Raw genomic sequence first — 24,335 nt, forward strand, 5'->3', positions numbered from 1 at the left:
AGCACAGTCTGGCTTTCTCCTCTGCTTGCTAAGCTCAATGCACGCAAGCAGCGAGCATCGATTCACTTGGTGTGAACATCTGAAATGCCCACACAGCCCGCAATTCCCATTGGTGCAGAGGCAACTCAGCAGAGGAACTTTAACTGATCTGCCGTAGATAGCAGTGTGTTACCTGCTGTGCAATGTAGGAGTCTAGGTGAGGCCCTCGAAGATAGTTCCTGCCAGCTCTTTCATCAGAACAATGCCTGCATGACAATCGTGGAGCTGATGATGGTGGAGGCACTGTGGTCTCCAAGCAGACTAGTTAACCTCCCCCCCCCCCCCAGCCCTTTTTGTTCTGTGAAGAGACAACTTTTTACATTTGTCTCGTTTCAATCCAAGGGGCTGGTTGTTCTGCTTTTGTTTTCTTTGTGTAGCCCCCACCTCGAGTGGTCTTCTGGCTTTGTGGCGGGAAATATCCCATTCAAAAAATATTAAAAAGGTCAGGACATGGAATTCTCACAGCCAACATCCGTTCCCAATACGCACTTCATTCTGTCCGGTCTTGTGTGGATACAAGTGAGGGTCACCATAATGTAGGAAACCCTAACTTTGCTCAGTAGTGTGAATGACCTTGGGAGTCGGTCCCAGTGGGTGTATGGTCCTATCTGGCGAGCATCAATCAGATCATCACCTAAAAAAGTCATGGAGATATCAATCTGCCGGGGTAAGTTGGTCAAACACTGTCAGGAAATGGGAAGCGACATGCATCATGGGCATTTGAAATGGTGGAGCTAGCTAGGTCTATATGTAATGCCATATTCATAGGCCCAAAGGGGAAAATCACCATGAGCCTCTAAATCAGAGGTGTTCAAGACATTTGAGGTATATAGCTCCACCACCGAAGGTGGATAGTCCGAAGTTATGTTTTCACCCCTGTCTGTTTGTTTGTCTGTCTGTCCATTTGTTAACAAGATATCTCAAAAAGTTGGGGACAGATTTGGACAAAACTTGGTGGAAAGGTTAAATATGTAGGAAGGAAGAATTGATTAGATTTTGGAGAAGTTCCGGATCTGAGAATGCTTTAATTGATACTTCACCATTGAGAGATAAGGCCAAAAACAATATATAGCACGATATCTCAAAAGGTTGTCAACAGATTCGGACAAAACTTGGTGTAGAGGATAAATGTGTAGGAAGGAAGAATTGATTCGATTTTGGAGAAGTTCCGGATCTGGATGTGAGAATTTTTTTCAGTGGTTCTTCACCATTGAGAGATAGGGTAAAAAACAATATATAGCACGATATCTCAAAAAGTTGTGGACAGATTCGGACAAAACTTGGTGGAGAGGATAAATGTGTAGCAAGTAAGAATCGATTCGATTTTGGAGAAGTTCCGAATGCGATAATTTTTAATTTTTAATTGATTCTTCATCATTGAGTGATGGGGCCCAAAACAATATACAGCACAATATCTCAAAAGGTTGTGGACGACTTGTGCCAAAACTTGGTGGATGGGTTGGTTAGACGACAAGAACAAACCGATTAGATTTTGGTTCCAGACTGAATCCAGATCTGGCCTATCAGTGAGATACAAATCTTAAACTGTTCACCCTGGTGGGAGTATGCTTTTTACCGAGTGCTGCTCTCGTCTTCATTGCACCAATCAAGCTGAACGGTGGTTTTTGGTCAGTGGAAATCATGAAGTGCAGACCGAAGATGAACTGGTGAAATGTATTCACCCAACACAAAATAACAAGTCCTTCCTTGTACAGCTGACTCTATATATTCTCAGCAGGAGATGGGGTCCAAGACACAAATTTGATTGGTCTTCAGTGTGCTCTGGCACGATCTGTCACAAAACAGCACCGTCCCTGTACAGCTCGCATCACATGACAGGAGCATTTATTGTTTACTTACTTGAGAGTGAACTAGCACATGTTATCTTGGTAAACAACAACATGAGCTTCGTAGAAAACAACATATCTTGGTAAACAACAACACACCAAAACTCAGCCGGCTACATCTGTGCAACCCACAATAGCTATTCATAGTGGGGTCTTCCTTGGAATGCTCACCCAGGACTTGTAGGTAGGCCAATCTCCTGTCGACCTCAGTGAAGAACTATCCTCCGATTAAGATTGCATGCAGATTGTTGATCCTAATTGTGGACTATTTGTCCAAAATGGAGCATTTATTCATCGACACTTTGTAACCTCCACACAGATGTATCGTTTTGACCACATTCACAACAGGAGCTACCGAAGCAGCCCAATTGGAATGTTGAAGTGGCTTGAGCTTCCCGAGCTTTTCCAGTGACAATATTTGTATCGACTTTCTCTCGTAAGGCAAGAGGATCTTGGCATGTCATACAGAAAATTGGCTTCAAGTCGTTCGCAATGGTCGGTTTGGTGGTGAAGCCCTTCATTTTCCTACGTTCAGCTCTGAAGAATGTCTGGGATGCTCCAGGAGTTGCTCCAGGAGATCCAGGAGATCACAAGGAGATGCTCCAGTATTTGTGGTGACCTGGCAACCTGCAGAAGGTGGACGTGTCCTCATTTGAGTTTGACGACATCCAACCAGTTTTGTCCTCGTAAAGTATGGCACCCCCATGGATGACCAAGAGTTGGAATTGGTAGTTGCTATTGCCGTAGGTTAATGTAATGTCACATACTACGTGGGACAATATTGGTTCACCAGTGTATTTAGTGAGCAGGACCGGAAAGCACCACATGCTGGGTTGTTCAGATACACCTGCAGATTCTAGAAAGCTGATTCACTCATGAGGGAGATGGCAGCTCTAGTGTGAACGTCCATTTCCAGGACACATGTCTATATTGCCCACAACCAGTATCAAGTCACATAGTCTTTCCGACGATGTGGACCAGGTCATATGACTGAGGATTGAGGCTGTCAGGGCCGTCTTCATCTGTTGAGTCTTCCCAATTGTACACCGAATCGAGGTGGCTTTTGCGTTCATCTCTTCCCTCCCTCAAAACCTGGTGTTGGCTTAGCGGTTAGGGTAGCGGCTTGGGATCCTGGGTTCAAATCACGGTTGATTGCTGAATTAACACCAGGGGGGTTAACTCAGCCTGTCATCCTTCTGAGGTCGACAAATTGAGTACCAGCTCACTGGTAATTCCCTGTGTGTCGCAAGTGGTGACCAACAGGGTTGGCGGCAGGAAGGGTATCCGGTCGTAAAACATTGCTTCAAAAAGGGGACCACGGTGCCCGAAAAAGGAAAACATTGCTTCAAAAAGGGGACCATGGTGCCCGAAAAAGGAAAACATTGCTTCAAAAAGGGGACCATGGTGCCCGAAAAAGGAAAACATTGCTTCAAAAAGGGGACCATGGTGCCCGAAAAAGGCAACCCCCACTCTGCGGGGAAAAATGGCCTCTAAAGGTGGTTCTTTCTTCTTGTTCCCTCCCTCCCTCCCTCAGTTTACAATAAATACCCAGAAGGAATATGGCTCACCTTGTGGCAATTTTTTTGAATGGCATGTTGTCAGAGATTGCTCACGATTGCAAGATGAATGGCATTTCTTGCCCACACTGGCACACTCACATTTCCTGGGAGGTTTGGAGTTGAATTTTGGGGCTGGACGTTGTCCTACCTTGTTAACAGTTAACAGAGACTGGCCTAAGATGGAGCAGGCAATATGCAGGGTTCTTTCTGTGAGCACTCAGCATAGTGATAGCAAATGTCCTTTGCACTGGCAATTGTGAGAGTCCATTCAGCAAGTAAACACCACCGAATTAGATCTTGCCCCAATCCCTCGACGAGCATTTCCCGCAGCATTCAGTCAAATGGGGCACCAAATTGGCAATCCTGGGCAAGCCGTGTCAAGCCAACCATTAATGCTGAAATTGACTGTGTCGAGCTTTAGCGATACGTCGAAGTTGAAACGACTCAATGATGGAGGGTGAGGGATCACAGGGCACCTTTATGGCTTCCGAGAGCTCCGTGTGTCACAGTCTTTCATACTCCAAAAGGTAATCAGAAAACGAAAACAATAAATAGTATTGGTTGGCAGATGCATTGCCATAATTTAACTTGCCCCTTCAACAAATGCTTCAACCCTTCTCACACTGTATTGTTGTTGCCCTTTCTTTGCTGTGCACCACCTCTGGAGGAATTGGGACATCCACAACCCATGATCATAAATGCTTCCATAATCAGATAGTTTAACCTCAACCAGGACAGGAAGTATACATTTGACCAGGTTGCTGACACACAATGGCCTACTCTTTTGGAAAGGCAGTAGTATTGCATCATTATCATTAATAAATGGAAGCTAGTATGGTACAGGAAGCGTAATCTCTTCCGAAATCCAGTGTCGTCATCAATGCAGTGCCCTGTGTGTGAAGCGCACCAGCGGAAATGCCCAACATCGGCCTGGGAATCGAGACAAGATGAGACAGCAAAAAGGAGAGTGCGTTACCTCCGAGAACTCCTGTCTGCACAACACGATTACTTTGCAAGAAATTAAGAATTAAAAGGACATCGAATCAAGCCGGTCTACCTTACCCACCAAATTTCCTTCTAAAACACCGAGCGAGTGCCAAAAAGGCAGCTGTGCTAGCGACCAAGTGTGTCTGATCGAGCTCAACGTGACAGACTGCTTTGGAAGGATTATTACTGTGCGTCTGCCATGCCAAGCTCAACATTGAGCTTTCACATGACATCGGAAAATTGCAAGATAATCCACAACGACTGCCAAAAATTGTTTTGCAGATCAATATTATTACATATGCCAGCAACGGTACCCGCCCTACGGGCGCGGCTTCAATTGGGAGGCCCAAATGAAAAGGCAAAATATCAGAAATTGAAGGTTTTTTTTATTTTAAACGATTTATATAAACATCCGTTAAATCATATCACACGCAAATCATCAAAATCTAAACAGTATTTATAGAATTTCAATAAAAGCCACATCACTGTTCATATCGGTAAATATTATTCCATAGTGTTTGGAAAAACTGGAAAATTGGAAAAATTGGAAAACAATATAGCCTATTTTACTCCAGGGGTCCCAGGATTACCCACCCAAAATTTCGTTGTGATCGGTTCAGCCGTTTTTGCGATATCTGGGAATAGACGGACAGAAAGACAGACGGACAGACATTTGGTGAATTATACTAAGATTATCATCAAGATAGATATTAGATTTCACACAGTCTCGAAAATTATGTGTTTCAGCAAAATTATTACCTTCGCAAAAGCGGAAGGTTATGTTTTGATCGCTGTGTATTTATTTGTATGTCTGTGTGTGTGTATGTTAATCGCATAACTCAAAAAGTATTCAACCGAATTGCATGAAATTTGGTGGGATGATTGGTTATTATACGGGACACATTTGATTAGATTTTGGGAAACAGATTTGCTCAAATTCTGACTATTTTTAACTCGATCGTATTTCACTCAAAGTTATGAGCGACTGAAGAAGAAGATGTCCATCCAGGACGTCATCACTATAACGCGATCTCCCGCGATCATTTCAACCTCAAAAAAAATTATAATTGCAGATTTGACAATAGATGAGGCATATTAACAAACGAATGAAACAGATTTGCTCAAATTCTGACTATTTTTAACTCGATCGTATTTCACTCAAAGTTATGCGCGACTGAAGAAGAAGATGTCCATCCAGGACGTCATCACTATAACGCAATCTCCCGCGATCATTTCAACCTCAAAAAAAATTATAATTGCAGATTTGTCAAGAGATGAGGCATATTAACAAACGAATGAAACAGATTTGCTCAAATTCTGACTATTTTTAACTCGATCGTATTTCACTCAAAGTTATGAGCGACTGAAGAAGAGGATGTCCATCCAAGACGTCATCACTATAACGCGATCTCCCACAATCATTTCAACCTCAAATGAAATTCAAATTGCAGATTTGTCAATCGGGGAGGCATATTAACAGACGAATGAAACAGATTTGCTCAAATTCTGATTTTTAAAAATCGATCGCATTTCACATAAAGTTTCACATCGCATACACTCCCATGCCAAGTACAGAACAGTAGCTGCGGCGAAGGTATGCGCTCTACCGAGTGCCCGGATTCTAGTTTGCTATGAAATGAATCACATGTTTTATACTACTGTGTGATAATACATTGTGAACAAGTGTAAAACAAGGCCACTACTTCAGCATGAATCAAACATTTTACGCAATTACTAACAGCTAGTGCCAATTTGTTTCGCTGCGTGGTACCGGAGTGCGCATCGCACCATTCCCAACATACACAGGAGGAATTTGGAGAGATAAGTGAAAATGGGTGGAAAGTCAATGAGAGTCTTTGCTGCAATTTAATCCGAATTTCACTGCGTCACAGCGCTTGACAGGGGCTCGGCGGCGGGGCGGGTAAAATCTCGTTACATTGCCCTCACTGGTGTGGGTTTATATTCCCATGGCTACACAGGGGAAATTTCCACACCCTGTGATGGAGTGGCGACAGGTCCGGCATTGGTTCTTAGCCGGAGAAACGTTTATGGCTCATCACGAATGCCCCTAACACTTCTCCACCACCACCAGCACCACCACTTGAACCACAAAGAGCTCTACCTCTCCTTCTTGCATTTCCCTAAAGATCACTCCACACATTGGAAAAACTACGTTTCATTGTGGAATTAGACAAAATACTGTGTTCACAGGACAGCACGAAAAGCCTATAAAATGCTTCCTTCATAGGAAATGAGCATTTGAAATCCTTCAAATATATGATGTGTTTGTCAGATTCCTATCACATCTTCAAATTAAATCACAGAGGAGTTTTTTTTTGTTTTTTTTGGTATACAAGGTCGAGGCTTCCTGGTGTATACCCTGGTTTAGAATAGGTACACCGTATCCCTGCGTGTCGTAAGAGGCGACTAACAGGGTTGGCGTCAGGAAGGGCATCCGGCCATAAAAACATTGCCTCAAAAAGAGAACCATGACAATTACAAGTACATATGGGCAGGGTACAGCCCGAAGTGGAGATCGGTTTCTGAGGTTTGGAACATGGAATGTCGGGACAATGACAGGGAGATCAGGAGAAATGGTGGAAGTATTGGTCAGAAGAAGAGTGGACATATTTTGTGTGCAACAGACGAGATGGAAGGGAAGTGGTGTGAGAATGGTGAAGGGTAGGCAGGGACAGAAATACAAGTTTGTGTGGCAAGGGTGCCTGGAGGGCGTGAATGGTGTTGGTGTCATGTTTTCTGAGGAGTTTGTAGACAGTGTGGTGAGTGTGACGAGAGTGAGTGATAGGTTGATGATGGTGAAAATGATGATTGGAAAGCTCTTGGTGAACGTCATCTCGGGATATGCTCCGCAGGTTGGTCGGAGCGATGAAGAGAAGGACACGTTCTGGTGTGTGATAGAGAAGCTGATGGAAAATGTGAAAGATGAGGAAGCTGTTGTGGTAGGAGGAGACCTAAATGGACATGTGGGAAGGAGTATGGACGGTTTTGAGGATGTTCATGGGGGTTACCGATATGGTGTGAGAAATGAAGGTGAAAGGATTTTGGAGTTTGCTGATGGAGCTGATTTGTTGATTTGCAATACCCAGTTCCAGAAAGAGGATAATAAGCTTGTTACATACACGTCAGGTGAGTCGACGACAACCGTTGACTACCTGATGGTGTGTAGGCGAGATGGGGGGCACTTCTGGGATACAAAGTCCCAGAGGGGGAGGAGGCTGTTTCACAGCACCACTTGGTTGTCTGCGACATAAGGGTGAAAGGTGCGAAGAGAGCTCGGCGGGTGAAGTACCAACCGAGAATGAAGGTGTGGAGGTTGAAAGAGGTGACAGTAAGGGAGGCGTTAAAAGAGAGGCTGAGTAGGGTAGAGGATGATGTGGTTGAGCTTGAACCTGGTTGGATGTCAATGAAAGCTAGTCTGTTGGGAGCCGTTGGTGAGGTATGTGGATGGACAAAAGGACCACCGAGGCACTCGGAAACATGGTGGTGGGATGATGAAGTTGGAAAGAGGATTGACGAGAAGAGGAAGAAGTTCAAGGAGTGGCAGAAGGCGAAGGGTACGGGAGCAGAAAAAGCAGAGCATGAAAGTTATAAGACAGCCAAGAAGGCTGCAAAGAAAGAGGTAGCAAAGGTGCAGGAGGCATGTAGGAAAATGTTCGGAGAATGCTTGGATTCGGAAGAGGGTCAGAGAGCAGTATTCAGGATTGCAAAGCAGATAGCGAAAGAGAGGTGTGATGTGATGGGGGTGAGTTGCTTGAAGGATGAAGTGGGACAAATCGTTGTGGACCCTGATGGAATTAAAGGAAGATGGAAAAGATATATGGAAATGCTGTTGAATACAGAGAATGAATGGGATGGCAACATAGAGAGTAACCCAGTTTTAGGACCGGCAGAGAAGATAACTGAGAAGGAAGTTGAGGAAGCGATAAAAGCAATGCAGAGTAGAAAAGTGGGAGGGCCGACGGGAGTTGTGGGAGATATGTTGAAGGCAGCAGGAAGTTGGGGTGTGAAGAGAATGACAGAGATCTGTAATCTGGTGGTGAAAGAAGGCCGCATTCCAGTGGTTTGGGAACTGAGTACCCTCGTCCCTCTATACAAGGGGAAAGGTGACCCTCTGGAGCGTGGCTCGTACTGAGCGATAAAGTTATTGGAGCATGGAATGAAGGTATTGGAAAGGGTGTTGGAGACGAGAATAAGGAAGAAGGTGAAGACCGACGAAATGCAGTTTGGATTTATGCCAGGAAGAGGAACGACAGACGCGCTCTTTATTGTGAGGCAGTTGCAGGAGAAGTACATGGAGAAGAGGAAGAAGTTGTTTCTTGGGTTTGTTGATCTGGAGAAAGCATTCTATAGGGTTCCACGCAAAGTATTGACATGGGCATTGAGGAAGTTCGGAGTGGAGGAATGGTTGATCAGAGTAGTGATGGCAATGTACAAAAGAGTGCGCACAGCTGTAAGGACGAAGGACGGGAACAGTGGTGAGTTTGAGGTGAAGGTGGGAGTGCATCAGGGGTCGGTACTAAGTCCACTACTATTTGTAGCTGTGATGGAGGTGCTGGCTCAGAACGTAAAGGAGGGTTTACCGTGGGAGTTGCTGTATGCAGATGATCTGGTGTTGATTGCGGAAAGTATGGATGGACTGAAGGAAAAGATGAACAAGTGGAAGGAATATATGGAGTCAAAAGGTCTGAAGGTGAATATCAGAAAGGAGAAGGTGATGGCAAGTGGTAAAGTATGTGGTGAGGTGGAAAGAACTGGGAAGTGGCCATGTGCTGTGTGCAGGAAGGGTGTCGGAGTGAACTCTATTCAATGTACAATGTGCGCTGAATGGGTTCATCAAAAATGTAGTGGTCTGAGAGGGTCATTAACCAGTGTTGCAGCTACATTCAAATGTAAAGTGTGCACAGAGGGAGCTGCAGATGGAGGAAATGTTGAGTTGGATCTTGGAGACGGCGTGAAGCTGGAAGGTGTGAAAACATTTTGCTACCTCGGAGACATGCTGAATGGAGAAGGGGGATCAGACTCGGCAATGGTTACTGGAGTGAGATGTGCATGGAAGAAGTTTCGGGAACTGAGTGGCGTGCTGATGAGGAGGGGAGTGTCGTTGAAGCTGAAGGGAAAGGTGTATTCTGCATGTGTGAGAAGTGTTACGATTTATGGGGGCGAGACATGGGTAATGAACGTAGAGCAGCAACGAAGGCTGGAAAGGGTGGAAATGCGAATGGTTCGGTGGATGTGCGGAGTATCGTTGAGAGAGAGGAAGACAAATGATGAATTGTGAAAGATGATGGGAATAGAGCCTATGATTGATGCTGTGAAGAGGAACAGGTTGAGATGGTTTGGTCATGTGTTGAGGAAGGATGAAAGTGACTGGTTGAGAAGAGTGATGGAAATGAATGTAGAATGTAGAAGGAAGTAGAGGACGGGGAAGACCGAGAAAGACATGGCTAAAGATGGTGGAAGAAGAAATGCGGGCAAGGGGGTTAACAAGGAGAGATGCAGAAATTAGGGCAAAATGGAGGAGATTGTCATGGGGACCACAAGGCTAATCCCCGCTCTAGCAGGGAAAATGGCCTTAAAATGCATGTTGTTGTTGTTGTATACAAGGTCGAGGCTCATGTTAGAGCTAACTCCAACAACTGGTGAAAACTCCAACAACCGACACATCGACTTACATCCCACATACAAAGCACTACGCAATCAATTACAACGTCAAAAATGGCAGAGTCATTTGAATGCAGGGAAGCCCTGTGATTGACAAGGACTTGGACCAATACATGACATGAACTGTCCCCAACGGAACTTAATGGTCTCACCACCACACCACACTCAACACCTCTGAGGAAGAGAACTAGTTTGCTCTCGAAACATCAGGCTTTTAATAAAGAATTTAAATTATTTTACTGCTCAATGTGCTATCCTTCACAATATATGTGTGTGTATATATTGTTGCGGATATGAGGACTGTATTTTTTTTATTATGTGTTTTATTATTATTATTATTGTATATTCTGCGCCTCCTGCCTCCGGAGCTGTGTAAAGGTCAAAGGGCGTCCCATAATTACTCCATAAAGCATCCACACAACAGCTAATCATAGAAGACCCCTGTTCGATAGCTTATATCTTATTATGTGTTTTAGGGTAAGGCTGTGTCTCCCATTAATTGAAATACTCCATTGCACCAGTGAAAGAGATAGATTCCCTTCATTCCCACTCCCAAAACTTCCATTCCCCCTTTTCGTCAATTGCCAACTGCATTTTGGGCGGTTTTCTCTTCATCCACCATTGGCCACGAGGCAGGGTTGGGGAAGAAAGGCGGGTCCCCACCTCGTCATAGAGGGGAGGAGTGAGTCAGCCCCACTCAACCAACCACGAACAAGGGGTTGGACTTGGAGAGGGTGTGGAGAGAAACATCGAGGAGGTTCGCGAAGGTTGAGGGGTGGGGCCTATATAACCCGCAGGCAGGGCGCTCCCAAGGCAGAAGAGAGATGAGCCTTTACCGAGAGACGAGAGGGAGTCCAAGGAGTTGAGTCCAACCAAGAAGTCCAGAGTTGAACTGCAGCTCGAGCCACCGCAACTGCATTTGCTGCAGCTGGAGCCACCGAAACTGCAGCCACAGCAGCGTGAGGCCTGGACGGCAGTTTGGAGCAGGGCCGCGGAGGAGCGGCGGCTGCCCAACGAGTCAATCGTGCTGAAGGACCAGTGGACCTCCCTATCCCGCCAGCCATCCATCTCCCGCCAGTCCTATCATCATTCCCTGAGTGAGTCTGTCCTTGTTTGCTCTGTCCCTGGGTTAATTAAGACTGTAGGTAAGCTAGCGTTGCACTGTGTATCTAATCTCATCTGTAAATAAACGTGACTGCTTTCTTCCTACTTATATGTGTAAATAATAAATCCAATTCCTCTTCTGTACGTCTTCTTCCTCTTTGTATTCGGTCGCTTTAGAGTTTTCCCGATTGAATAGCGGTGGCGCGATCTGGCCAAAGTTTGGGGCAAATCGGGTATTAGTCGGGGAATAACTGTTCGGTCGCGGTTACACCACCGCTCGGTCAAAATAACATCTTTAACCGCGTCCGTAACAATATATATTGTAACGAATTTGAGAAGTGTAATGGTTTTGAGAAGTGTAACAATTTTGGAGAAAGTGTAACGAATGTGAAAAGTATGGTTTTGTTGTGTGTAACACCCTCGTAATGTAAATAATGGTCGCAGCCGTCGTCCTAGTTAATTCCATGAAACTTACACACAGGCCACGATATATCTTTTAAAATAGTTTATTTCCTTATTCTATGTAGGCTAAATATGTGTTTCCCACTAGATTGACTCTGCATTGCATCAAACGAAATAAAGCGTAGGCCCCTCCGATGATCCATGGCAGCTCAAGTGCCAGGGATTCCTCCACTTGAGCTTTGACAGCAACCGTTTATTGCAGTACTGAACTGCTGTGCAACATGACGGCGCCTTACCTGCAGCTGCTGACCGGTTTTCGCCATTTGCGGCCATTACGAACAAGGGGAGTGGCTAGAGAAGACGGGTCGCCCCCCTCGTCATAGGGGGGAGGAGTAAGTCGGCCCCGCTCATCCAACCCAGAACAAGGGGTTTGGCTAAGAGAGGGCGGAGCGGGAACCCCCGAGAAAGTGCGCGAAGGTTCGGTGAGGAAACCAATATAAGTCGCCGCGGGACGCACTCCACCCTCTTGCTCTTGCTCTGACCCCGTGCTCTTGCTCTGACCCCGTCCTCTTGCTTGCTGTCCCTCGTTGTTGCTGGGGAGAAGGAAGACGCCTGAACGAGCAGGTGTGTGCGAGCCATCGTGCGACCAGCTGCGCTGCAGCTAAGGGGGCAGCTAAGGGGCCGCAGGCCACGAAAAGGACGCGCCAGGCAGCAATCCACGCTGGACCCTCCATTGCCTCCCAAAAACAACCATCCATCCTCAAGCCATACCTGCCTGCAATATCCCCCGTGTAAGTGTGAACGTCGTCTGTCCTAATCGTTGTCCTGGGGTTAAGTAAATTGACTAGTATAAGCTAACGATTCACTGTGTGACTGCTTCTTCCATCCATTGCTTGTAAATAACTTTGATCGCTCCTTCTTTTTGCTTGTGTGTATAATAAATCCTGTTATTCCTCCGTACTCTGTCTTCTTCTCTCTTCCTTCTCTTTCGGTCGCTTTAGAGGTTTCCAAATTGAATATCTGTGGTGCGATCTGGTCAACGTTGGGGGAGTCGGGCCAATCGGGGATCCTGTAACGGTCGCGGTGGACCATCCGCTCGGCCCATAATAACATCCTAACCGCGTCCGTAACAATATATATACTCTATATATATATATATATATATATATATATATATATATATATATATATATATATATATATATATATATATATATATATATATATATATATATATATATATATGCATACTGTCGTGTCCCCGGGGTTAAGACCCCAAGAGGACGAATGACCAAAATGAGCTTAAAACTCCGAGGCATACTCCGAACCTTGGCAGGGTTATCTTTGGCCTGCACGGAAAGGCCCGAGACTTATCTAATCGGGAACACATGGGGTTATTCCAAACCCACAAAACAAAGACGGGACAGCAAAATCCACAATACAAGAATGAAATGCAAAAATAAAGGATTTAATGAAAATAAATGCAACGACAATAAAAGGTGAGGTAAAAACTAAAATTCCTTATTGAGACGTCGCCACTCAGACTCGTATACAAACAAGGGGAAAAGAAAAGAAAAGAAAATGATTTGATAATCGCCGGAACTCAGCTTTGCATCCCCAATTGGCTGCTAAGGCTGGCTGGTCGTCATCACAAACCACCGCACGGGAAATGCACAAAAAATGGCGCGCAGTCACGCCCATAGCCAGCCGCCGGTGTGAGGCAAGCAGGCAGGATTCCTCCGTTCCGCCTGCGACCCCCTCCATCTCTGCAGAGCACCACCGTCCACCAACACCTCCTCCTTCCACATTGCAAAAGTCCCAAAGCCCCGACACGTCTACTCACCAGCACACCCGAGACAACGGCATCCACTCGAGACGAGAGCCAGAACGAGAGCGAGAGAGAGCGAGAGAGAGCGAGAGAGAGCGAGAGAGAGAGAGAGAGCAAAATGGCGAGACGAGCCTTTTTTTTTCCCCTCCAGCCCTCGAATGTTCCACGCTGACGTTACTCTGTCCAATCATTGAGCACTACTCAATCATCCATCGTGCCTCCACCAATCACGGAAGCCGTGGCATGACCTCCTCGGTACGAGTCGTCGTGGGGTGGAGTCCAATCCCTTTTCGGAAATGTTCGGATCACGTCGGCGGTCGTGAGGCAGGATTTACGTGCCGATCGGCAAATGTCCCGGGTTTGTCGGACCTGGCGGCGTGGTGAGCGAATTGAGTCATTTGCCTGGCTGGCTTTTATAAGAACATGAGGAAAAATGGCAAGAGGCATTTACACACGGGATTTAACCTTACAGACCCGACAGATAGCACAACTCCACTCCTCCGTGTGGAGACACCTAAACACTTACCCCGGACATTCGACACTAAGATACATCAAGGTGGGTTCTTCTTCTTCGCGACACTTGGAGCATGCTAATTTATACGATTCTATCTCGACTACGGTATTTCATCTACCCCCACAAACGTAACAATACACACACACACACACACACACACACACACACACACACACACACACACACACACACACACACACACACACACACACACACACACACACACACACACACACACACACACACACACACACACACACACACACACACACACACACAGTTGTTGGCCCCGTCTCCCAATGGTGAGAATCACTTTTAAAATCCTAGTGTCTGTTTCAGTGGTGGCTCCAGGTTTTGCCTGACAGGTGGTACAAGTCTCCCCAACGGGTGGTACGTCGATTATGATTTAGTGGGCGTGGCATTATGACTGAAGTAAATACGCCTTCTTCAAATAAATTACGTCTCCATAGTTTACTTCAGTAATTCTGCTCATAGGTTGCAGATAGAACTTGGATAGTTAAAACAATAAGTAACAGACAATTATGTGCACTGTAAACCAAATTCACTTTCAAGATATATACCGCTTTGAGAATAATTCGTAATGTTTTTGTTGTGCAGTAATATGAGCAAATTAATTGGGTTTTAATGGTTTTCAATAGTTTGATGTCAAAACACAAATAAATCTAATGAAACAATACCAAGGAATATTTATTGTTAAAAATAAGAAACATGAGCATAAAACTTCAATGAGAACAAGGTCAATTATATTTTAATAAATTTATGTTCCTGATTTTAAAAAAAATAATACTTTACACAAATTTAAAGGCTGTACTTCATTTACAAGGTGATGAGACATGGTAACAAAATAAATATCTTTTATTGGCAAAGAAAGCAAATTCAATGCTGAGCGAGCTGTCAAGACTTATTTTTTTCTGTTGGTTTGTACAAACAGAACATGAAGTTCATTTAAACCAGCAAAACATACGACTCACTATGAACGAATTATTTATGGCATAACATATTTACAAGAGGAACAGAAAGACAAAAAGGTTCCCGAATGTTTTGGTTATGTTTTTCACATTTTTATTTTTTATTTTTTTTTGTATACAGAGTCGAGGCTCGTGAAAGAGCTAACATTTATCAAACAAACAAATCAAACAAACAAGCAAACAAAGCATATAAAAAGGGGAGCGGTCGACAAGATGGGGAGAGAAGGGGAGGAAGCACACAAACACAACATTTGAGAGCAGGGACATCGGGAGATGTGTGGGAGGCAGAGGGCCTGGGGGGAGGCAGGATAGGTATAAAACGCATGGACACCAAGGACTTCCAGGAAAGAAGACACAAGTCACCTCAAAAAAGTGGATTTGGGGTGAAATTGGTTCACATGGTTACAAAATGGAGTGAAATATAACTTTTGTTGTTTATTTTTAAAATACTTGTTATCTAGTCTAATGGTGAAGAATAGAATACACAAGCTGTGCCATTAAGGGTGCCTTCACATACACGGATTATTCTTACGAGTCCTTACGAATCGCCAACTCGTAGTCAATCGCAAGCATCCGTAAATAACTCGCTGGTATCCGTAGATAACTCGTCACAACTCGCAACAACTTTTGACATGTCAAAAATCATCTTCCGATTGTCCACGGATTGATTTTTCCGTAAATAACTCGTAACAATCCGTAAGTATCGTAAAGCGCTCGCAACAACACGTAACCATCCGTAACTGCTCGCAGGAATCCGTAAATAACTCGTAACAATCCGTAAGTATCGTAAAGCGCTCGCAACAACACGTAACCATCCGTAACTGCTCGCAGGAATCCGTAAATAACTCGTAACAATCCGTAAGTATCGTAAAGCGCTCGCAACAACACGTAACCATCCGTAACTGCTCGCAGGAATCCGTAAATAACTCGTAACAATCCGTAAGTATCGTAAAGCGCTCGCAACAACACGTAACCATCCGTAACTGCTCGCAGGAATCCGTAAATAGCTCGTAACAATCCGTAAGTATCGTAAAGCGCTCGCAACAACACGTAACCATCCGTAACTGCTCGCAGGAATCCGTAAATAGCTCGTAACAATCCGTAAGTATCGTAAAGCGCTCGCAACAACACGTAACCATCCGTAACTGCTCGCAGGAATCCGTAAATAACTCGTAACAATCCGTAAGTATCGTAAAGCGCTCGCAACAACACGTAACCATCCGTAACTGTTCGCAGGAATCCGTAAATAGCTCGTAACAATCCGTAAGTATCGTAAAGCGCTCGCAACAACACGTAACCATCCGTAACTGCTCGCAGGAATCCGTAAATAGCTCGTAACAATCCGTAAGTATCGTAAAGCGCTCGCAACAACACGTAACCATCCGTAACTGCTCGCAGGAATCCGTAAATAACTCGTAACAATCCGTAAGTATCGTAAAGCGCTCGCAACAACACGTAACCATCCGTAACTGCTCGCAGGAATCCGTAAATAGCTCGTAATAACTCGTAACAACTCTTAAATCGCTCTTAAAAGTGGCCAAATCGTAAGGATCCGTGTACTTTTACGAATTTGTGCGATCCGTAAGGACTCGTAAGAATAATCCGTGGATGTGAAGGTTGCATAAACCAAAAATCTATTTGATTTCTGTTCCATTTGAAAAAAGTTATGCTTCAGGTTTTCAATATAATTGCACCGTTTCATTCCAGAATCCAATGCATGGTTTGTTCACAAATATTTCTCACAATATTGTTCTCTTTGAGAATATCATGAAACTAAAGCTGGATCCGGCAATCAGGATATGTTGTCTTGAAAGTGTCCACAACACGATCCAAATGAATCAAAAAGCTTCACACTTCGTTTCTTGTGGATGGCGAGGATCATTGATGATTTTAATCTGACATCAACCATGGTGGTTCTCAAGTCACTCTTGATGAGCTTCATGGAGCTGAAGCTGCGTTCGCATTCACCACTTGATATTGGCAGTGTTACGGCAATCGATGCTAGTCTGGCAATTTCAAAAAAAGCGTCTCTAAAATTCTGAATGTACCTGTGGAACCTTAGAAGCGTTGTTGGTTTTTCTTGCCTGCGTTCAAAATGGAATTTGAGGGACTTCAGCTCATACTTGAGGGGTTCTAATTCTAAATTGCTCTGAAACTTAACTGCAAATGCCATTAATGGTTTCTCGTCGAGGAATGACTTTGAAGCTGGGTTGAGGGCTGAAACACCTGCCATCATTTCTTTGTTTTCCTTGTTGAAGCGCCTTTCGAGTTCTCCTTCAATCTTTTCAATGGCCTCCTTATGTTCATGCGGAACTCTACCTTTGGATCGACTGCCTCTTCAGATGGCACATTTGCGTCAACAAAGTAGGCTTCTAGACGCTTCGGAGCAAGACGTTGCCTTTTAGGATCCTGCCGTACTACTGGGTCAATGGTGGCAACCTGATTGTTATTTGTGGGAACATCTGCTGCCTTCATAACATCAGCTGCCTTCATAACGTCAGCTGCCTTCATAACATCAGCTGCCTTCATAACATCAGCTGCCTTCATAACATCAGCTGTCTTCATCACATCAGCTGCCTTCATAACATCAGCTGCCTTCATAACATCAGCTGCCTTCATAACATCAGCTGCCTTCATCACAACAGCTGCCTTCATAACATCAGCTGCCTTCATAACATCAGCTGCCTTCATCACATCAGCTGCCTTCATCACATCAGCTGCCTTCATCACATCAGCTGCCTTCATCACATCAGCTGCCTTCATAACATCAGCTGCCTTCATAACATCAGCTGCCTTCATAACATCAGCTGCCTTCATAACATCAGCTGCCTTCATAACAGCTGCCTTCATAACAACAGCTGCCTTCATAACATCAGCTGCCTTCATAACATCAGCTGCCTTCATAACATCAGCTGCCTTCATCACAACAGCTGCCTTCATAACATCAGCTGCCTTCATCACAACAGCTGCCTTCATAACATCAGCTGCCTTCATCACATCAGCTGCCTTCATCACAACAGCTGCCTTCATCACAACAGCTGCCTTCATAACATCAGCTGCCTTCATAACAACAGCTGCCTTCATAACATCAGCTGCCTTCATAACATCAGCTGCCTTCATAACATCAGCTGCCTTCATAACATCAGCTGCCTTCATCACAACAGCTGCCTTCATCACAACAGCTGCCTTCATCACAACAGCTGCCTTCATCACAACAGCTGCCTTCATCACAACAGCTGCCTTCATCACAACAGCTGCCTTCATCACAACAGCTGCCTTCATCACATCAGCTGCCTTCATCACATCAGCTGCCTTCATCACATCAGCTGCCTTCATAACATCAGCTGCCTTCATAACATCAGCTGCCTTCATAACATCAGCTGCCTTCATAACATCAGCTGCCTTCATAACATCAGCTGCCTTCATAACATCAGCTGCCTTCATAACATCAGCTGCCTTCATAACATCAGCTGCCTTCATAACATCAGCTGCCTTCATAACATCAGCTGCCTTCATAACATCAGCTGCCTTCATAACATCAGCTGCCTTCATAACATCAGCTGCCTTCATCACATCAGCTGCCTTCATAACATCAGCTGCCTTCATAACATGAGCTGCCTTCATAACATGAGCTGCCTTCATAACATCAGCTGCCTTCATAACATCAGCTGCCTTCATAACATCAGCTGCCTTCATAACATCAGCTGCCTTCATCACATCAGCTGCCTTCATCACAACAGATGCCTTCATAACATCAGCTGCCTTCATAACATCAGCTGCCTTCATAACAACAGCTGCCTTCATAACAACAGCTGCCTTCATAACATCAGCTGCCTTCATAACATCAGCTGCCTTCATCACAACAGCTGCCTTCATAACATCAGCTGCCTTCATCACAACAGCTGCCTTCATAACATCAGCTGCCTTCATCACATCAGCTGCCTTCATCACAACAGCTGCCTTCATCACAACAGCTGCCTTCATAACATCAGCTGCCTTCATAACATCAGCTGCCTTCATAACATCAGCTGCCTTCATAACATCAGCTGCCTTCATCACAACAGCTGCCTTCATAACATCAGCTGCCTTCATCACAACAGCTGCCTTCATCACAACAGCTGCCTTCATCACAACAGCTGCCTTCATCACAACAGCTGCCTTCATCACAACAGCTGCCTTCATCACAACAGCTGCCTTCATAACATCAGCTGCCTTCATCACATCAGCTGCCTTCATAACAACAGCTGCCTTCATAACATCAGCTGCCTTCATCACAACAGCTGCCTTCATCACATCAGCTGCCTTCATCACAACAGCTGCCTTCATAACAACAGCTGCCTTCATAACATCAGCTGCCTTCATAGCATCAGCTGCCTTCATCACAACAGCTGCCTTCATCACAACAGCTGCCTTCATCACAACAGCTGCCTTCATCACAACAGCTGCCTTCATCACAACAGCTGCCTTCATAACATCAGCTGCCTTCATCACATCAGCTGCCTTCATAACAACAGCTGCCTTCATAACATCAGCTGCCTTCATCACAACAGCTGCCTTCATCACATCAGCTGCCTTCATAACAACAGCTGCCTTCATCACATCAGCTGCCTTCATAACAACAGCTGCCTTCATAACATCAGCTGCCTTCATCACAACAGCTGCCTTCATCACATCAGCTGCCTTCATAACATCAGCTGCCTTCATAACATCAGCTGCCTTCATCACAACAGCTGCCTTCATCACATCAGCTGCCTTCATAACATCAGCTGCCTTCATAACATCAGCTGCCTTCATAACATCAGCTGCCTTCATCACATCAGCTGCCTTCATCACAACAGCTGCCTTCATAACATCAGCTGCCTTCATCACAACAGCTGCCTTCATCACATCAGCTGCCTTCATCACATCAGCTGCCTTCATCACAACAGCTGCCTTCATCACAACAGCTGCCTTCATAACATCAGCTGCCTTCATAACATCAGCTGCCTTCATAACATCAGCTGCCTTCATAACATCAGCTGCCTTCATCACATCAGCTGCCTTCATCACAACAGCTGCCTTCATAACATCAGCTGCCTTCATAACATCAGCTGCCTTCTCCTCACCTGTTTCACAAGACAAACGCACGCGCGGCGCATCCCACGTGCGTTTAATTAAATTGGGCCGATGTGACGTATTAACTGTCATCAAACTTGAAGATCGATCGATGTGACCCCAGTACATATAGCATGTTATGTCGGGGAATCCGAATTTGTCTCGATCGGGTGTTTTTATCTTGTCGGGGAATACGATTTATGACAAAAATTAACTATTTATTATGACTTCTTCCCCGACGAATTATTTGGCTTGTCCCCGATGGGTGGTACAGGCCTCCACGGACCCCCTGGACCCTCCGCTGGTGCCACCCATGGTCTCTTTTTTGAGCTTCACCAAAGTCTAATCAATTAGTCCTCGTCACACACCCAACCTGTCCACCAACTTTCGTCTGAATCTATCCATAACTATTTGAGATATCCTGTTGACAGACAGACAGACAAGCTAGTCAGGTTCACGATGTTTTTTCGTTCAAATTTTTTGGAGATTAGCAAAACTATACATTTTTGGAATATTCAGAGCATGAGGAATCCAAAAATTAACGTTGGCATTTGCATCGACACCTTTGCGAAAATGACACTCAGGACAGTGATGAAGATCTGTAAAAGCATATTCCTGAACGGTATAGACCTCGTAGATCCTGTGTATAGGACTTATAGTTCAATCTGATACTACGTATAACTTCCTATAACAACCTATAACTTCAAAGGACTTGCAATATCATGTATTATGTAATACAGTTATATCACAAATATAAAGACAATGGTTTTCAATTACCTTTGTTTGTTGCTTTTCTATAATCCTGAGCACTATTTTGAGGCCTTTATTGGATTCCTTGACCCAGAAAACATAGGATTAGCATATTTAATTAAGTTTCTAGGTTGACTAGAAGCCGAGATCGCGCAAAATATGTATTTTATGGCGGCCATTTTGAAAATCCAAAATCTGTCTGTGCAAATGCGAACATTGATTTTTAGTCTAGTAGGAAGACTAGCTCCCACTGCACCCCCCGGAGATATACTTCTAATCAGTGTTTCTAGATTGGAAAAAATGTGTAGAAAATGACTAGCTATGGCCCCAAGCTGAAAAAATGTCCCACATACCATTTTTATGCAAATTACTGCTGCAAATTTTATGCAAAATTATGCAAATTTTATGCAAATTTTTGATGAGGAGTAGAGTTGAGGGGTCTTTGAGGGCTTCATCGAGGTGCTCTCGGTTGCAAGACTGGGTCATTCTGAGAAGCACAGCAGGGTCAGAGATCATGATGTTCTCCTCCTCAGTGAATCTCTCCATCAACAGCCTCTCCATTGCCTCACACACTGTTTTGAGGCAAAAGAGGGACTTTGCGTAGGCCTTTCCACTGAGAACACCTTTGAGAGATCCACTTGTTACTAGTTGTGCCTCAAAGAGAATCTCTGCATATCCAGAACCACGCATCTTGTGTCCAGTGAGCATCCCGATGTAGTTCATGGATGTGTGGAAGGGTCCAATCGTTACTACATGACTAGCAAATTCATTTGGCCAGCGCCAGATGATGGGAAGGGCTTTCATGCAGACACCCAGATCAAATGTATTCAGGACCCATCTCTGACCCACCTCAGCAGTTGCTGCCTCGGAACGCTTCAGTAGCTCACGAACAACTGCGTTGTCTGTGATCGGTCTGTGCCTGGTGCCTGCATGGCATGGCAATGGCCTGCAGCCTGTGCCTGGGCTAGGGGGTTTCACCTCTGCAACTGGTTCTCCCCCACCCAGCAAATCAACAGTCGACTACTGCACGCCTATCCACCAACCGATCACAGACAACGCAGTTGTTCGTGAGCTACTGAAGCGTTCCGAGGCAGCAACTGCTGAGGTGGGTCAGAGATGGGTCCTGAATACATTTGATCTGGGTGTCTGCATGAAAGCCCTTCCCATCATCTGGCGCTGGCCAAATGAATTTGCTAGTCATGTAGTAACGATTGGACCCTTCCACACATCCATGAACTACATCGGGATGCTCACTGGACACAAGATGCGTGGTTCTGGATATGCAGAGATTCTCTTTGAGGCACAACTAGTAACAAGTGGATCTCTCAAAGGTGTTCTCAGTGGAAAGGCCTACGCAAAGTCCCTCTTTTGCCTCAAAACAGTGTGTGAGGCAATGGAGAGGCTGTTGATGGAGAGATTCACTGAGGAGGAGAACATCATGATCTCTGACCCTGCTGTGCTTCTCAGAATGACCCAGTCTTGCAACCGAGAGCACCTCGATGAAGCCCTCAAAGACCCCTCAACTCTACTCCTCATCAAAAATTTGCATAAAATTTGCATAATTTTGCATAAAATTTGCAGCAGTAATTTGCATAAAAATGGTATGTGGGCCATTTTTTCAGCTTGGGGCCATAGCTAGTCATTTTCTACACATTTTTTCCAATCTAGAAACACTGATTAGAAGTATATCTCCGGGGGGTGCAGGGGGACCTAGTCTTCCTACTAGACTATTTCGGATTCTCCATGCTCTGATGATTCCAAAAATGTATTGGTTTGCTAATCTCCCAAAATTTTGAACGAAATTATATTTGTTAACATAGTGAACCTGACTATTAGCAGACAGACAGCCAGAGACAGACAGACAAAAAAAAAAAAAAAAAAAAAAAAAAAAAAAAAACCTTTAGAGGCCATTTTTCCCCGCAAGCGGGGGGTTGGCCTTTTTCAGGGACCGTGTTTGTTGTTGTTTTTTGGTCCCCTTTTTGAAGCAATGTTTTACGGCCGGATGCCCTTCCTGCCGCCAACCCTTTTTGTCGCCTTTTACGACAAGCAGGGAATTACCAGTGAACTGGTACTCAAACACAGAGACAGAACAGAGACAGACAGACAAACAGGAGTGAAAACATTATGTCTGTCCACCTTCAGTGGCAGAGGGCCTAAATAGAAATACCGGATAAGAGATATTCATCATAGGGAAAGTAGTGGAAATGAGTTGGAAGAAACCAAATTCTGTAGTTAAACGACGAGATTTTGTTTAACGGTATTGTCGAGCATGAGCAAGTCGTACAGGAAGTGACATCATTGTTGATTGGAGCATTATGGGAAAAACCAAGATGGCGGTAAACTGTCAAGTGCTGTGGAGCAAAGGTGTATCATGAAGTTTCATGTGAAGGCCAACATCAAAGCAGCTGAAATCCACAGGAGTTCAAACAACTGTTACCACGCAAGCAAATAACGAACATCATCGTGAACAGCCAATGGCGAAGAATCAGCAATTTATATAACTAGGGCATTGCCCGTACTATATCTATATCTAAAATTATATCCCCCCCCTCTATTTACATGAAATGGTTTGGTCCAAAGCGAACGGCTTCCGGAGTTTGGTAAAGCAATCGCCATCGCGTGCACAAACGCGCAGGAAAGCGAATGAATCGCAAATTCGTTTTTATTAGTTGTAAAACATAGTTTAACGCCAACATAGTTTGCAAACGTGAAATAAATGAATACGCTCTCAAATGTGCCATCCGAGGCAGAGTGTGCCCGCCACGTTCGGCACACGCGATCGTTCGCTGCTCTCTGATTGGTTGAATCGTTTTTTGGACATAGCTCGGTAAGTAATTGTCCGATTAATATGAAACCTTGAAAAGGCACATCCTCGGGTCCCCAGCAATATACCTGGCAAGTTAAAAGTATATCGGACCCGTGGTTGTCGAGAAACAGCGGTCACAGACAAACGTACAGATGTACAGACAGACAGACAGAGATTACTGGAATTATAGATAGACTAGGGCATTGCCCGTACTATATCTATATCTAAAATTATATCCCCCCCCTCTATTTACATGAAATGGTTTGGTCCAAAGCGAACGGCTTGCGAGTACGGTGACAATCCCCCCCCTCTATTTACATGCAATGGTTTGGTCCAAAGCGAACGGCTTCCGGAGTTTGGTAAAGAAATCGCCATCGCGTGCACAAACGCGCAGGAAAGCGAATGAATCGCAAATTCGTTTTTATTAGTTTTAAAACATAGTTTAACGCCAACATAGTTTGCAAACGTGAAATAAATGAATACGCTCTCAAATGTGCCATCCGAGGCAGAGTGTGTCCTCCACGTTCGGCACACGCGATCGTTCGCTGCTCTCTGATTGGTTGAATCGTTTTTTGGACATAGCTCGGTAAGTAATTGTCCGATTAATATGAAACCTTGAAAAGGCACATCCTCGGGTCCCCAGCAATATACCTGGCAAGTTAAAAGTATATCGGACCCGTGGTTGTCGAGAAACAGCGGTCACAGACAAACAGACGTACAGACGTACAAACGTA

At 44.8% G+C, this 24,335-nt stretch overlaps 1 protein-coding gene across 1 annotated transcript in view; it reads right to left on the minus strand.

The window, feature by feature from the left end:
- SLCO3A1 (solute carrier organic anion transporter family member 3A1) overlaps window positions 1-24,335 on the minus strand; it is a 152,218-nt gene that overhangs the window by 93,978 nt on the left and 33,905 nt on the right. The gene's annotated exons all lie outside the window — the stretch shown is intronic.

This window comes from Myxine glutinosa, chromosome 7 (assembly GCF_964187855.1).
Source record: "Myxine glutinosa chromosome 7, kmMyxGlut1.1, whole genome shotgun sequence".
Lineage (NCBI taxonomy): Eukaryota > Metazoa > Chordata > Myxini > Myxiniformes > Myxinidae > Myxine > Myxine glutinosa.